General features: G+C 40.1%; 1 non-coding gene across 1 annotated transcript; it reads left to right on the forward strand.

Annotated features, from left to right (window-relative positions):
* Positions 1–2,560: 2,560 nt before the first annotated feature.
* LOC118662105 lies at positions 2,561–2,696 on the forward strand. Its single transcript, XR_004969592.1, has one exon. It is a non-coding gene; the product is annotated as a small nucleolar RNA SNORA48 (small nucleolar RNA).
* The last annotated feature ends 11,760 nt before the right edge of the window (positions 2,697–14,456 follow it).

A 14,456-nucleotide genomic window follows, 5' to 3' on the forward strand; every position in this document is an offset into this window, starting at 1 on the left:
GACTGGAAATAGGCATGTAATAAAGATTTGTTCATTTGATATTGGTCGCCTCTATCACAGCACTTAATGGTATTCTATTTGTTCCAGGTGTTGGTATTTTAGGGCAACAGTCATTATTTCTTTTGCTTGCAAATTGGAAATGTGGTCAGTGCTCCTCAAGCACAGCTTGCCTGTCTCGCTCCGTATCAGCAGGGATGGCTCAAAGGGTGGGATGATGACACCTGGGGCTGCGATCTTTTGAAAACTTACACAATTAACGAGTCTAACAGTTGATGCTGGCAGTTGGTTGGGTCATTGGGGTTGTTAGTCAGAACAACTACAGGGAACCTCCTAAGTGACTGTTTGGTTCCTCCCAGAATATTGAACTGAACATTTCAAGACTCAGGAAAAGGAAACTATCACTGTCCTAAGACCTGAGTTAGGAAATGGGCACGGCATTATTTCAGTCATAGTGTACTGGAACAGGAGTCACAGTGTCTGTACTCAAGGAGAAGAAATCTCACTTCTTGGTGGAAGGAATATTAAAGAATATGGGGCCACATTTGAACGGTACCGCAATATTGTAACTTTTAGTCTGTGATTCATTTATCTTTGTATTTCTGGGCTTTTCATAGTAGGTGTTCCATAAATATGTGTTAAATGTAGTAAATAAAGGGTGTTATTAAAATAGCATACTACCATTTCCAGCCACAAGGGATTAACAGGATCTGGACTTTTCATCATATCCAAATAGAACACTGGAAAAAAAGGAAACAATTTTAAACATGGGACAGCAGACTATGATCCCAAGGAGAACGGAAACAGGCAATACGGCCCATGATTGCTGCTGCATTAGGCCTAAAAGTCATTTTATGATCTGTGCCATATGGATGGGAAACCCAAAAAGAGCCAGAAGTTCTTACTGTATAAATCAGAGTTTGGAGAACCCCGGGGGCTACAATTTGGAGGACAGAACACTGGAAGAGTGCTGTTATGAAGAGAAAAGGCTCCAAAAATCTGCACAGGAATTAACTTGAGACTCTGGCTGACCGCTAATCTAGTCATGGATATTATAAATCTCTACAAGTCTGAGTAAAGAACTTTCAAGGTAAGGACTATTACCAAGGAAGCAAAATCTGAAAGATCCCAAGAATTCACACAAGGGCAATGTCCTAGTGCTAGGGAGTAGCCTGAGAGAGAAAGCTACTCTAGATTTTCTTTTTTAAAAAGCCTAAAAGTTAACTTTTAAAAAGATGAAGATGGATAACACATATAACTAACTTATACAAAGGTCAGAACAAAGTAATAAATTTAAAAGGAATATTCTCCCCCAAAATTCTGTCAAGAATGTAAAATTCTACAAAGGCAAGACTCTTATAAAAAAGTTACTGAACACGTGAAGGGCCAGGAAAATGTGACCAATAACCAGTGGGGAGAAATCAGTCCTTAGAAATAAATCCAGAAATTAAAGAGATGATGGAACTAACACATAAGAATATGTTTATTGGAACTATTATCTGTATACTCAAGGAAATTGCAAACAGATGAACATAATGAAGAGAGAAATAAAAGATAAAAACAGATCCAGAGACAGAGAAGCATCTATCAGACCGTCAAACGTCAGAGGGAAGGTAGGGGAGGGTGGGTGTAAGGGGGAGAGATCAACCAAAGACTTATATGCATGCATATAGACCTAACCAATGAATATAGACAACAGCAGGGTGGGGGCATGAGTCAGAGGGGCGGGGTGGCGGGGATAAGGACACATATGTAATACCTTAATCAATAAAGAAAAAAATAATATACACCAAAAGGGAAAATAAGATATAAAAAAGGAGCAAATGGAAATTCTAGAGATGAAAATATATCTAAGGTGAAACTTTTGACCCTGTCTGGGTAGCCCAGTTGGTTAGAGTGTAGTCCTCATATGCCAAAGTTTCAGGTTTGATCTCCAGTCAGGGCACATGCAAGAATCAACCCTTGAATGCATAAATAAGTGGAACAACAAATTGATCTCTCTCAAATAAAAAAATTAAAAAATTTTAATTGAAACTTTCACTACATAGGATTAACAAATTAGACATTGCCAAAGAAAAGATAAATAAACTTGAAGATATAGCAAGGGGATGTCTACAAGTTGAAGCACACAGAAGAAAAAAATTAACAGAACCTCAATGACATGTAGGAAAAATAAAGCTGTCTAACATGTATGGAGTTTCACAGGAAGTGAAAAATGGAGTAAATATATTTTAAATGCCCAAATGTTCCCAAATTTAATAAAAACTATATTCCCACTGATGTAAGAATATAAATGAACCCTAACCATAATTAACAACACAGTAAAAAAAATGATATCAAGGCACAGCATCAAATTGCTGGAAGTCACTGATAAAGACAGTCTTAAGACATTCAGAAAATAAGACATTATAAACAGGAATGAAAATACAAATTATAGTAGACTTCTAATCAAACTATGCAAAATAAAAAATAACGGTGGAACAGTACCTTTAAAGTCCTAAACTTACAAACTGTCAACCTAGATTTCTCTATCAGCAAAAATATATTTCAAAAATGAAGATGATGTCCCTCTCCTGGGTAGAGTTGCACCTGGATTGGTGATGCTTGTCTCATATCAGCCAGGGTCAAAGTAACTCTTTGTTTATCCCAGCTTGGTTTTTGGTCTGTGCCTGTGCCTGGTTCATGCCCTGGATGCATCAGAAAACAAAACAAAAAAAGAAGGTGAAATCACAAATTACATACAAAAAATATCATCACCAGCAGAGACCTATTCACTGAGAAATGTTAAAACATACAAACTAAAGTAACTTCTTTAGACCAAAGCACTCCCTCCATGATATTACTCCTCACGTAGGCATGAAGAACATGAGAAGGATCATGAATTTCTACTCATTGTAAATTTTTAAAAAAACATTATTAACTATATATTATGGGGCTGATAACGTAGGGTAGAAGTAAAATATAGGAAAACAGTAACACAAAGGATGGAAGAAGGAAAATAGAAATACAGTGTTGGAAGAGTTCTTATATTACACATAAAGTGGTATAAATATTATTCAAAAGTAGTCTAAGTTAAAAATGTATACTGCAAGCCCTAGAGCAATACCCTCCCCCTCCCCCCAAAATCAAATAAAGGTGATAGGCAATGGTGGAAATAAATGGAATTTTAAAAAATTAAAATAATTCCATTTATTTCCACCATTGACTATCCTATCTAATAAAGAGGGAATATGCTAATTGACCCTCACACCATCACAAAGATGGCGGTGCCCACAGCCAATAAGGACGGGATATGCTAATTGACTTCCCTCAAAGATGGCGGCACTCACAACCACAAGATGGAGGCACCCAGTCCCCTCAGCCCCCCAACTGCCCAGGGCCAGCCTGAGGCGCAGGCAAGCCTCGGGTGTCGGCTGCATGGGGCGACCAGGCTGGCGGGGGGGCCATGAGGGGCAACCAGGCTCATGGGGTGGGGGTCAGTTAGAGGGCAACTGGATGAGCAACACTCACCAGCTGGTCAGGGTTTGTGGTCATCCAGCTGTCTCAGTTTGCAGCTGGTACATCCTGAAGGATCTTTGAAAATGAAGACCTCACCAAGGAATCTGCTTCTCCCCAGCATTTGCCATTCAAAGACTTTTCAAAAGCTTTCATGGACATTAAAATAAGCCCAGATTTTCAAAACAGATAACTCCAACTTTGAAGGTAATTCAAAGCTTCTGGGCAGAATGAAAGCTGTATGTGCTTGCTGTAGCGACATTTACAAGAAAAAAGGTCACCTTCATTCTCAGGTCCCCTGTGTTACGTGTGTGCCGATGTACATGTTTCCCAAAGGAGCGTCTAAAATGGTAATTTAAAATTTTTTATTGATTGATTTTTAGAGAGAGAAACATCGATTTGTCGTTCCACTTATTTATGCATTCATTGGTTGATTCTTGTATGTGCTCTTATCGGAGATCGAACCCAAGAGCTTAGCAGATAAGGAGACTGCTCTAACCAACTGAGCTACCCAGTCTAAGCTAAAATATTAATTTTTATATTGTGCTTAGTCTAACATAATTAATGTTTATAATGGCATGTGTGCCTGTTTTGTTTCATTTTCATGATCAATTTTGTAAGGTATGAAATGGTTCTCCAGGAATGAAGTTCTTACCTATAAGAATAATAATTCTATAAATTAGAAAGATTTTACTCACAAAGATTTGACTTTCAACTGCCAGCCTAGAACCAAATTTGTATAGATGGATTCTGTTTTAGAGGAGATTCTAGATAAATTCAACCTGAGGACATTACTGTGACTCTGTTTCCACATCAATAAGAAATTGAATTAATTCTAATATTTCTTCCAAACCACAGTACTCAACTTATCATTTTCTAGATTAATACCTCTGTTTTGAGGTTTCTCACTCTTCACATTTGAGTTCTCATTCTCTTTCTTTACTCGCCAACCAGAGGAGCCACCACTGCTGTGAGCATTTGCTTTTAATTGTATTCCATGACTTCTGCTGTATTTCACAATACTCTCCTCTGGAGTCCACCAGCTTTCTTCTCTCCCAGTGGCATTACTTCATATTAATGATATTGTTGCTCTTATCCTGTTGAAATTACCACACCAAACCTGGTCAAGTTTCATCTCCATATGCTAAAAACATGCATTTATGGATTACTAACATCACTAACACTATCACTAATACAAGCCACTAAACCTATATGATTTCAAGATTTTTCATAAGAGTATGATAATCCAGATAGTATGGTATTGGTGTATAGACAAATAGATGAATAGAACAGAATAGATATTTCAGAAATACAACTATACGTATATGGGCACTGATTTTTGACAAAGGTACAAAAGCAGTTCAGTGAAGCCTTGTCAACAAATGTTCACAGATGCTTTATTTGTAACTGAAAAAACCCAAATGTCTAAATATGAATGAATAAACGAATTATCTGGTGAGTAGATAAATAAATTATGGCGTATCCATAGAATGGGGTACTTACTGCTGAGCAGTAAAGGGGAGTGAATTATTGATACACACCATAGCATGGATGAATCTCTAATTTGGGGCCAGTTACATAATTTGTGAGACACAGTGAAAAATAAAAATATAAGTCCCCTTGCTCATATATTATTAGGAATTTCAGAACAGTGACAATAGAGCATTAAACTAAGTGCCAGGCCCTTTTAAGCACAGGATCCTGTGGGACTGCATAGGTCCCATGCCCATGAACCTGGACTTGCTCAAAATAATTATTTGAGGGAAATAAGCCAGACAAAAAAGAATATATATGTATGACCTCATTTATATAAAATTATTGGAAATTGCAAACTAATTTGTAGTGATAAAAAGCTGGCCAGTGGTTGCCTGGGGACATTCAGAGGATGGGATGGGGCAGGAGGAAGAGATTAAAAAGTAGCACAGGGAGCCTGGCCTGTGTCGCTGGCGTGGCTTAGTGGTTGAGTGTCAACCTATGAACCAGGAGGTCAAGGTTTGGTGCCTGGTCAGAGCACATGCTCAGGCTATGGGCTACTAGTATAGTCTCAGTGTGGGGTCTGCAGTAAGTAGCTGATCAATGATTCTCTCTCATCATTGATGTTCCTATCTCTCTCTCTCTCCCTCTCCCTTCCTCCCTGAAATCAATAAAAATATATTTTAAAAAATACAACATAAAAATAAAGTACCACAGGGAAACTTTGGGGGATGATGGATATGTTCACTATTTTGATTGTGGAAAAGATTTCAGAGATGATACATACGTCAAAACTTATTAAATGATGCATTTAAAATAGATGCATTTTACTGTATGTCAGTTATCCCTCAACAGAGCTATTAAAATTGCAAAATATTGATTGACCTTAGAGAAGCCTTTTTCAAAATATAGTCACACTCTCTAATATGCAATTCTTCCCCACAGACAAAATATACACAAATGTAAGTTAAGTAAAAGCAGAAGACAGTCTAGATGAATTAACTGCTAAAATGAATGACATTTTAACAATACAAACTGTTTTAGCTAGGGGAAATAAGCATCCAGTATGAGTTGGAGTGGTCAGGGAAAGCCAGTTGAAAGAATTGGTATTGAATGCAGCCGTGAAGAGTGAATGAGATTTATGAAAACAAGAAGGAAGGCAAAATAGCTTTTTGGGTAGGATGCAAAGAATGGAGAATTGGATTAGTTCATGGAAAATGAATAGACCTGCTTTAATGGATCATAGTATTTTGGTGACAGGTACTTAATAAGAAATAATGTTCTACTAGAGACAGAGAAGCATGGATCAGATGCTCAAACCTCAGAGGGAAGGCAGGGGAGGGTGGGGCTAAGGGGGAGAGATCAACCAAAGGACTTGTATGCATGCATGTAAGCATAACCAATGGATACAGACACCGGGGGATGAGGGCATGAGTGGGGGGATGGGGAAAATGGGGGAATAAGGACACATTTGTAATACCTTAATCAATAAAGGAAAAAAATGTCAAAAAAAAAAAAGAAAAGAAATAATGTTCTATTGCCTCCCCTGGCCTCAGGTTATAGTAGAAAGCCCTGAAGGCAACTTAAGTAATCAGTTTTTATCCTAAATGCAAGGGCTAATCTATAGATTGATAAAATAAAAGATGTTGTGAGAAATCAAACCCTCTTTGCTTTCAATTAGGCTACCTCAATTTTCTCTACCTCAAAATATCTCTATCTCCAATTTCCATTCCTTTCTGAAAAAAAAAAAAAACCTGTCTTTTCTCTTTGAAACCTAATTTCTCTGATCTACCTTCCTAATCCTTTACTATCCAACAATTAGAGGGATCTTGCTTCATAAAATAGCCTATTTCACATAGACAATCAATCTCTCCCTATCTTATGGCACCTTCACGTCAGAAAATAAAAACTTTTTTTTCTTTGTTGTGTCTCAAGGTATCTCCTTATTTATTCCCCGCTTCATGCTGAAAGTGACCACCAACGTAGTTCTGTCCTTTGTGACTTCTCTCCTAGACTACTGATCTCATTTCCTGAATCTCCCCTCCTTTCCTCCCATTCCAATCTATTCAATATATTGTTCCCAAACCTTTGAAAAGAGGTTTCTTTAATATGGTTTTCCTTCTCACAAGTCTTCAGAAGTTCACCGCTGCCTTTTAAAATAGGTGGAAAATGGAAGAAACATGAGTCCTGATGGAATCAGAGTCCTAGACTTTGGGCCATAAAAACCCCTTATTTGTATAAGCCATTGTTTGATAGATTTTCTTCTGGTTTCAGTAGAGTATATTCCTGACATAAATATTAATGATTTATATCTCATACCTCAAATTTTGTGAATTAAAAACTCTTCTTTCTTAAAATCCTATCTAATAATAGACAAACATGGTAATTAACCTTACCTCCGACACGCTTCCCATTGACTAATCAGGGTGATATGCAAATTAACTGCCACCCAAGATGGCGGCCGGCAGCCAGGCAGCTGAAGCAAACAGGAGGCTTTCTTGCTCCAGTGAAGGAGGAAGCCAAGGTTCCCCACCTGCCGCTGCCGGCCTCTGAGCTTGCACTCCAAGCAACTATGTTGCAATTATAGAAGCTAAACAAACCCCATGCTTTCAGCCAGCTGGCCGAGCTGGAGTTGCAACAGTGTTTCAATTATAGAAGCCAAACAAACCAGATACCTGCTTTCAGCAGTCGAGGTCTCAGAGCTGGAGCCAAGCCTCAGAGCTAAAGCTGACTCTCAGTTCCAGTGACAGCCATAGAAGGTAAATAAATCCCAGAACAAAAAAAAAGAAAGAAAAAAAGGAGAGTTTGGGAGCTTCAGTCCCCCGCCAGCCTGAAAATGTCCCTCAGCCCCTCACCCAGACTGGCCAGGCACCCCAGTGGGGACCCCCACCCTGATGGGGGTGTGACCAGCTGCAAACAGCCATCATCCCCTCATCCAGGCTGGCCAGGCACCCAAGTGGGACCCCCACCCTGATCCAGGACACCCTTCAGGGAAAACCAGCCAACCCCCACCCATGCACCAGGCCTCTATCCTATATAGTAAAAGGGTAATATGCCTCCCAGCACTGGGATCAGCAGAGCCACGAGGCCTCACACCCTGGGATCAGCGGAGCCGCGAGGCCTCCTGGCACTGGGATCACTGGAGCCTTGAGGCCTCCCGGCACCAGGATCAGTGGAGCCTCCCAGCACCAGGATCAGCGGAGCAGCAAGGCCTCACTGCCCCTGTGTCAAGTGGAGACACGAGGCCTCCTGGCACTGGGATCAACGGAGCTGCGAGGCCTCCCAGCACCGGGATCAGCTGAGCAGTGAGGCCTCACTGCCCTGATGTCAAGCGGAGCAGCGAGGCCTCCCAGCACTGGAATCAGCGGAGCCACGAGGCCTCCTGGCCCCTGGAGCAGCGTGACAGGGGGCAGCACCCACACCCCCTGATCGCCCTGCGGCTCTGTGGATGACAGGGGGCAGGGCCACTATCCGCCCTGCTCTGTTCGTGACAGGGGAAGGCACCCCAACCCCCTGATCGTCCCTGCTCTGTGCCTGATAGGGGCGAGCTCCCCAACCCCCTGATCAGCCCTGCTATGTGTGTGACAGGGTGCGGCGCCCCAACCCCCCCATGGGCTCTGCTCTGTATGTGACGGGGTGGAGCCGCAACCTCCCCATCGGCCCTGCCCTGAGTGTGACAGGGGGCAGTGCCCCAACCCTCTGATCCTCCCTGCTCTGTGTGTGACAGGGGGCTGCACCTAGGGATTGGGCCTGCCCTCTGCCACCTGGGAGTGGGCCTAAGCCAGCAGGTCATTATCTCCTGAGGGGTCCCAGACTGTGAGAGGGCACAAGTGGGGCTGGGGGACAACTGCCCCCCCACCAGTGCACAAATTTTTGTGCACCGGGCCTCTAGTAGATAAATAAAGTAGAATGGTTCTTAATATATTTATATTCTGTCTCTCCTAATACTTTTAAGATGTAGTGAAACTACACAATACAGAGTTCCTCCAGCTTGTTTTTCCTGCCCCCATGTTCATGGCAAGCCCTTTGCCTACAATAATTTCTTGAAATTTTTCTGTTGGAATTGTACTTATCCTTCAAGTATTCAAGTGATTTCTTGCATGAAGCAAGCCTTTCTGAGCCCCTAAACAAGTTACAGTTTCTGACAGCTCTTTAAGTTCCCCAGCACTTTGATACTGACTTTTATCATTTATTTTACTTTGCATTTGATAATAGAATATGGACTTTGGCGTCAGATAGAACTATAAATCACTACCTATTAGTTTTTTACCTTGAACAACTTTTTTTTAAAAAATATTTTTTTATTGGTTTTAGAGAGTGAGGAAGGGAGAGGGAGAGAAGTATCGATGGGCTGCCTCTAGCACAGTGGTTCTCAACCTTCCTAATGCCGCGACCCTTTAATACAGTTCCTCATGTTGTGGTGACCCCCAATTTCATTGTTACAAATTGAACATAATTAAAGCATAGTGATTAATCACAAAAACAATATGTAATTATATATGTGTTTTCCGGTGGTCTTAGGCGACCCCTGTGAAAGGGTCGTTCGACCCCCAAAGGGGTCGCGACCCACAGGTTGAGAACCACTGCTCTAGCACCAACCCTACTGGGGATTGAGCCTGTAACCAGGGCACATTATCTGACGGGGAATTGAACTGGTAACTTCTTAGTGAATGGCCCAACGCTCAACCAACTGAGCCATACTAGCTGGACTTGGGCAAGTTTTTTAATCTCTCCAGACTTCAATTACCCCATTTGTAAAATGTGAATACTAATACCTACCTGTAAAGATTGTTGTGTGGATTAAATCAACTGAAGTGCCTGGCATAGGAGAGGTGGTATGTTACTAACATATTTTGTAGCATATGTATGATTTTCTTATCTATTATAAAGTACTGTTAACTTCATGAGGACAAACCCTATTTTCATTCATTTTGGTATTACCTATTTGTACATAGTACATATTAATTTATCAACTTTTTAAAGGGAAAGTTTTACTAGTCTGTTAGCATGTTACTCTTAAGACATTTAAAAGGTTTTTTTTTTCCAAAGTGTCACATTCAGCCCTGGCTGGTGTGTCTCAGTTGGTTTTGTACTGTCCTGTGTATCAAAAGGTAGCTGGCTTGATTCCCAATTAGGGCACATGCCCAGGTTGCAGTCTCCATCCCCAGTAGGGGGTGTGCAGGAGGCACCTGGCTGATGTTTGTTTCTCACATTGATGTTTCCCTCCCCCTCCCCCGCCACCTCTCCCTCTCCTTTTCCCTCTCTCTCTCCCTCTCCCTCTCCCCCCTCTCTTCAAAAACCAATAAAAAAATCTTTTTTTGGAATGTCACATTCAACTTTGTAAAAAACATAGCCATTGGCCTGGTATGATGGCTCAGTTGGTTGGAGCATCATCCCCCACACCAAAAGGTTGCAGGTTCAATTCCCAGTCAGGGCACATATTGGGTTGTGGGTTCAATCCCTGATGGGAGCGCATAAGGGAGCCAACTGATTGATGTTTTTTTTTTCTCACATCAATGTTTCTTTTTCTCTCTCTCTCCCCCTTCCTCTTTCTTGAAAAATCAATCAAAAACATATCCTCAGGTGAGGATAAAAAAAAAAGTTAGAAAAAAGATAGCCATTGTAAAATGAGTTACATGTCATGTCATATTTAATGGTTTAAAGGAATAATTGAATAATTGGAAGAGAAACTATTAACTGCAATATACAAGCCCATCTGCTACAGTATGTGGGTTTTATGTTAAACATATCAATAATGTTGTAAATTTTACACTTCAAAATACTTAATATTCATGATACTTTATTTTTTTAAATATATTTTGTTGATTTTTTAAAGAGAGGAAGGGAGAGGGAGAGAGAGTTAGAAACATCGACGAGAGAGAAACATCGATGAGCTGCCTCCTGCACACTCCCTACTGGGGATGTGCCCACAACCAAGGTACATGCCCTTGACCGGAATTGAACCTGGGACCCTTCAGTCCATAGGCCGACGCTCTATCCACTGAGCCAAACTGGTCAGGGCTATTCATGAGACTTTAAAATCAACTCCATGTAATAATTTACGCACAAAGAAATGCATCCATTTTATGTTTCATATAATGAGTTTTGACAAATGTATATACCACAATCATTGAATAGACATTTATATTACTCCAAAAGGATTCCTGTGTCTATTCCCAGTCAGTTCTATCCACACACATACCCCCAATGCCAGCCAGCAACTTTTCTCTTTTTTGTCATTGTAGATTTTCCTTTTGTAGAGTTTCATATAAATGTAATCATTACACTATGCAATCTTTTGTGTCTGTCTTCTTTTGCTCAGCTAAAGTTTATGAGATTCATTCATATTGTGTGTACAGTAGTGAGTTTTTTTCCATTGCTGAATAATATTCCATGAGTGAGTACACTACAGTTTGTTTATCCGTTCACATGTTGATGGATTATTTTCAGGGGTTACTATGAATAAAACTGCTGTGAACATTTGTGTCCAAGTCTTTGTGTGGACCTATTTTCCTTCTCTTGAATAAAGACCTAGGAATGAAATTTCTGGGTCATATGTAAATGTATGTTGATATTTTTAAGAAATTGTCAAATCCTTTTTCCAAAGTTGTATCTCTTTTGCCATGTATGAGAATGCCAATTGCTCTACATCCTTGCCAACATTTAAAAATATTAGATGTAGTGATATCTCATTGTGTGTTTAATTTGCATTTCTAATGACTAATAAGACTGAGCATCCTTGCATGTGCTATTATTTCTATATCTTCTCTGTGAAGTGTCTATTGAAATCTTTTGCTCACTTAAAAATACCAGGTTGTTGTATTATTGAGTTGTAAGGATTCTTTATATATAGCAAGGATTCTGGATACAAGTTCCTTATCAGATACATTGTGAATATTTTCACTTTTTAAATGGCGTCATTGGAAATAACAGAAGTTTTACATTTTGATGACGTTCCATCTGTCTTTTCTGATTAATGCCTTTTTTGTCATTGTATCTAAGAAATCTTTACTTTCCTCAAGGTTCCAAAGATGCTGTTTTCTTCTAGAATTTTATAGTTCTAGTTTCTATGATAAGGTCTATGATCCATATCAAATTAATACTCGTCTCTGGTATAACATAAGGATCAAGGTTCATTTTGTTTGTGTGTAGATATCCAATTGTTTCAGCACCATTTGTTGAAAAGACTTACCTTGAATCTGTTGAAAATCAGTTGACATATGCGTCTGGACTGTATTCTGTTTCAATGATTTGTATGTTCATCCTTATGCCTACCTACCACACTGTCCTATAAACTGTGGTTTTATACTAAGGTTTGAAAACAGATATGTATGTGCTCCAACTTTGTGTTTTCTATGCATGTATTTCCATATAAATTTGAGTCACCTTGTCAAATTAAATTTTTCTTCTTCTGGGATTTGGGGATAACTGACAAGTTTTACAATCCCGAGTCCTCTAATTCATAAGCATGAATAGCTATTTATTCAGGTCTTTATTTCTCTTGGCAGTGATTTATAGGGTTCAGGTCTTGTACATATTTTAGGTTTATTCCTATACATTTCATGTTTTGGGATGCTGATGAGCACTATGTGGTTTTATTTTTCAATTTCAATTCCCAGTTGTGCTTTTCTCCTACATAGAAAATGTTTGATTGTTACACTGACCTTGTGTCCTGCAACCAGTGCCAGTAATTTTTTTTTGTAGATTCCTTAGGATTTTCTAATCACACAATGTTGTTATTTGCCAATAGTTCCACTTCTTCCTTTCCAATTTAAATGCCTTTAAAAATAGTAGTTCACAGTGTTCATCAAATTTGAACAATTTTGAACAATTTTTATATCTTCCTAGGCCAGTGGTCGGCAAACCGCCGCTCGCGAGCCACATGCAGTTCTTTGGCCCCTTGAGTGTGGCTCTTGCACAAAATACCACGTGCGGGCGTGCACGTACAGTGCGATTGAAACTTCGTGGCCCATGCGCAGAAGTCGGTTTTCGGCCTGGGCGAGTCTACTTTGAAGAAGTGGCGTTAGAAGAAGTGGGGGTACGTTCACTGAGGTCGACCCCGCAGATTGAGGATGTTTTTAGCAAAGGCCAGTTTAGGAGTACCCTAATTAAGTTAATAACAATGTACCTACCCTATATAGTTTAAGTTTAAAAATTTGGCTCTCAAAAGAAATTTCAATCATTGTACTGTTGATATTTGGCTCTGTTGACTAATGAGTTTGCTGACCACTGTCCTAGGTGCATCTCAAACTCCTGTACCCCATTTCCCCCCTCCCCTATTGGAATGTCCTCCTCAAAATTATCTAAATTCTCCTTTGAGACCGCATGGAGGGACCTGGAGAGTATCATGCTAAGTGTAATAGGTCATTCAGAGGAAGACAAGTATCACATGATTGCACTGATATGTGGAATCTAAGTAACAAAATAAACTGATGAATGGAATGGATTCAGACATGGAAACATGGTACAGAGTGAGGAATCTCAGAGGGAAGGTGGAAGAGGGTGGGTGGGAGGTAATCAACCAAAGACCTGGTATGCATACATGCATGGCCCATGGACACAGACAATAGGGTGCTGAAGTTCTGGGGGAAATCAATAGGGGGAAAAGGGGGACATATGTAATACTTTCAATAATAAAGAACTATTTTTTTAAAAAAGACAACAATTAAAATTATCTAAATTCTCTGGAGCAGGCTGGTAGAACTGCCTGGGCAGTGGGCTGAGAGCCTGGATCACCACCCTCCTGGACCAAGTTCCTTTTTTTCCTCTTTGGTGCAGTCTCTAACCTTCTCCTACGAGTGACGATGACTCCATACCCTGAGAAGCTCACGGAGCTGGGTCTCTAGTCCTCAGGTGGCCGTCCCCTGACTGTGGCCAGTAGGAAGGCCTAACAAGCAGATTGCTTCTGTTGGCCTGTGCAGAAAATCTTTTCCTATTTCTATATCTTCTCTGTGAAATATCTATTGAAATCTTTTGCTCATTTAAAAATACCGGATTGTTGTATTATGAGTTATAAGGATTCTTTTTTTTTTTAAACGCAGGAGGCATTTCCCCTACTGGGGATTAAGCCCGAAACCTGGGCATGTGCCCTTGACCGGAATTAAACCAGGGACCCTTCAGTCCCCTGGCAGATGCTCTATCCACTGAGCCAAACTGGCTAGGGCAAGGATTCTTTATATATATAGTATTCTGGATACAAGTTCCTTATCACAATATACATTGTGAATATTTTCACTTTTTAAATGATGTCATTGGGATAACAGAAGTTTTACATTTTGATGAAGCCCCATCTGTCTCTCCTTTTCTGATTAATGCCTTTTATTGTCATTGTATCTAAGAAATCTTTGCCTTCCTCAAGGTTCCAAAGATTCTGCTTTCTAGAATGTAGTTTTAGTTTTTATGATAAGCTTTTACCAACGGAGTTCAGGTATCATCAGAAAAGTGCTAACGTGCTGATTTGGGGTGACTCAAAATGTTTCAGGCCTGTAACT

This window comes from Myotis myotis, unplaced genomic scaffold, assembly GCF_014108235.1.
Source record: "Myotis myotis isolate mMyoMyo1 unplaced genomic scaffold, mMyoMyo1.p scaffold_m19_p_1, whole genome shotgun sequence".
Classification (NCBI taxonomy): domain Eukaryota; kingdom Metazoa; phylum Chordata; class Mammalia; order Chiroptera; family Vespertilionidae; genus Myotis; species Myotis myotis.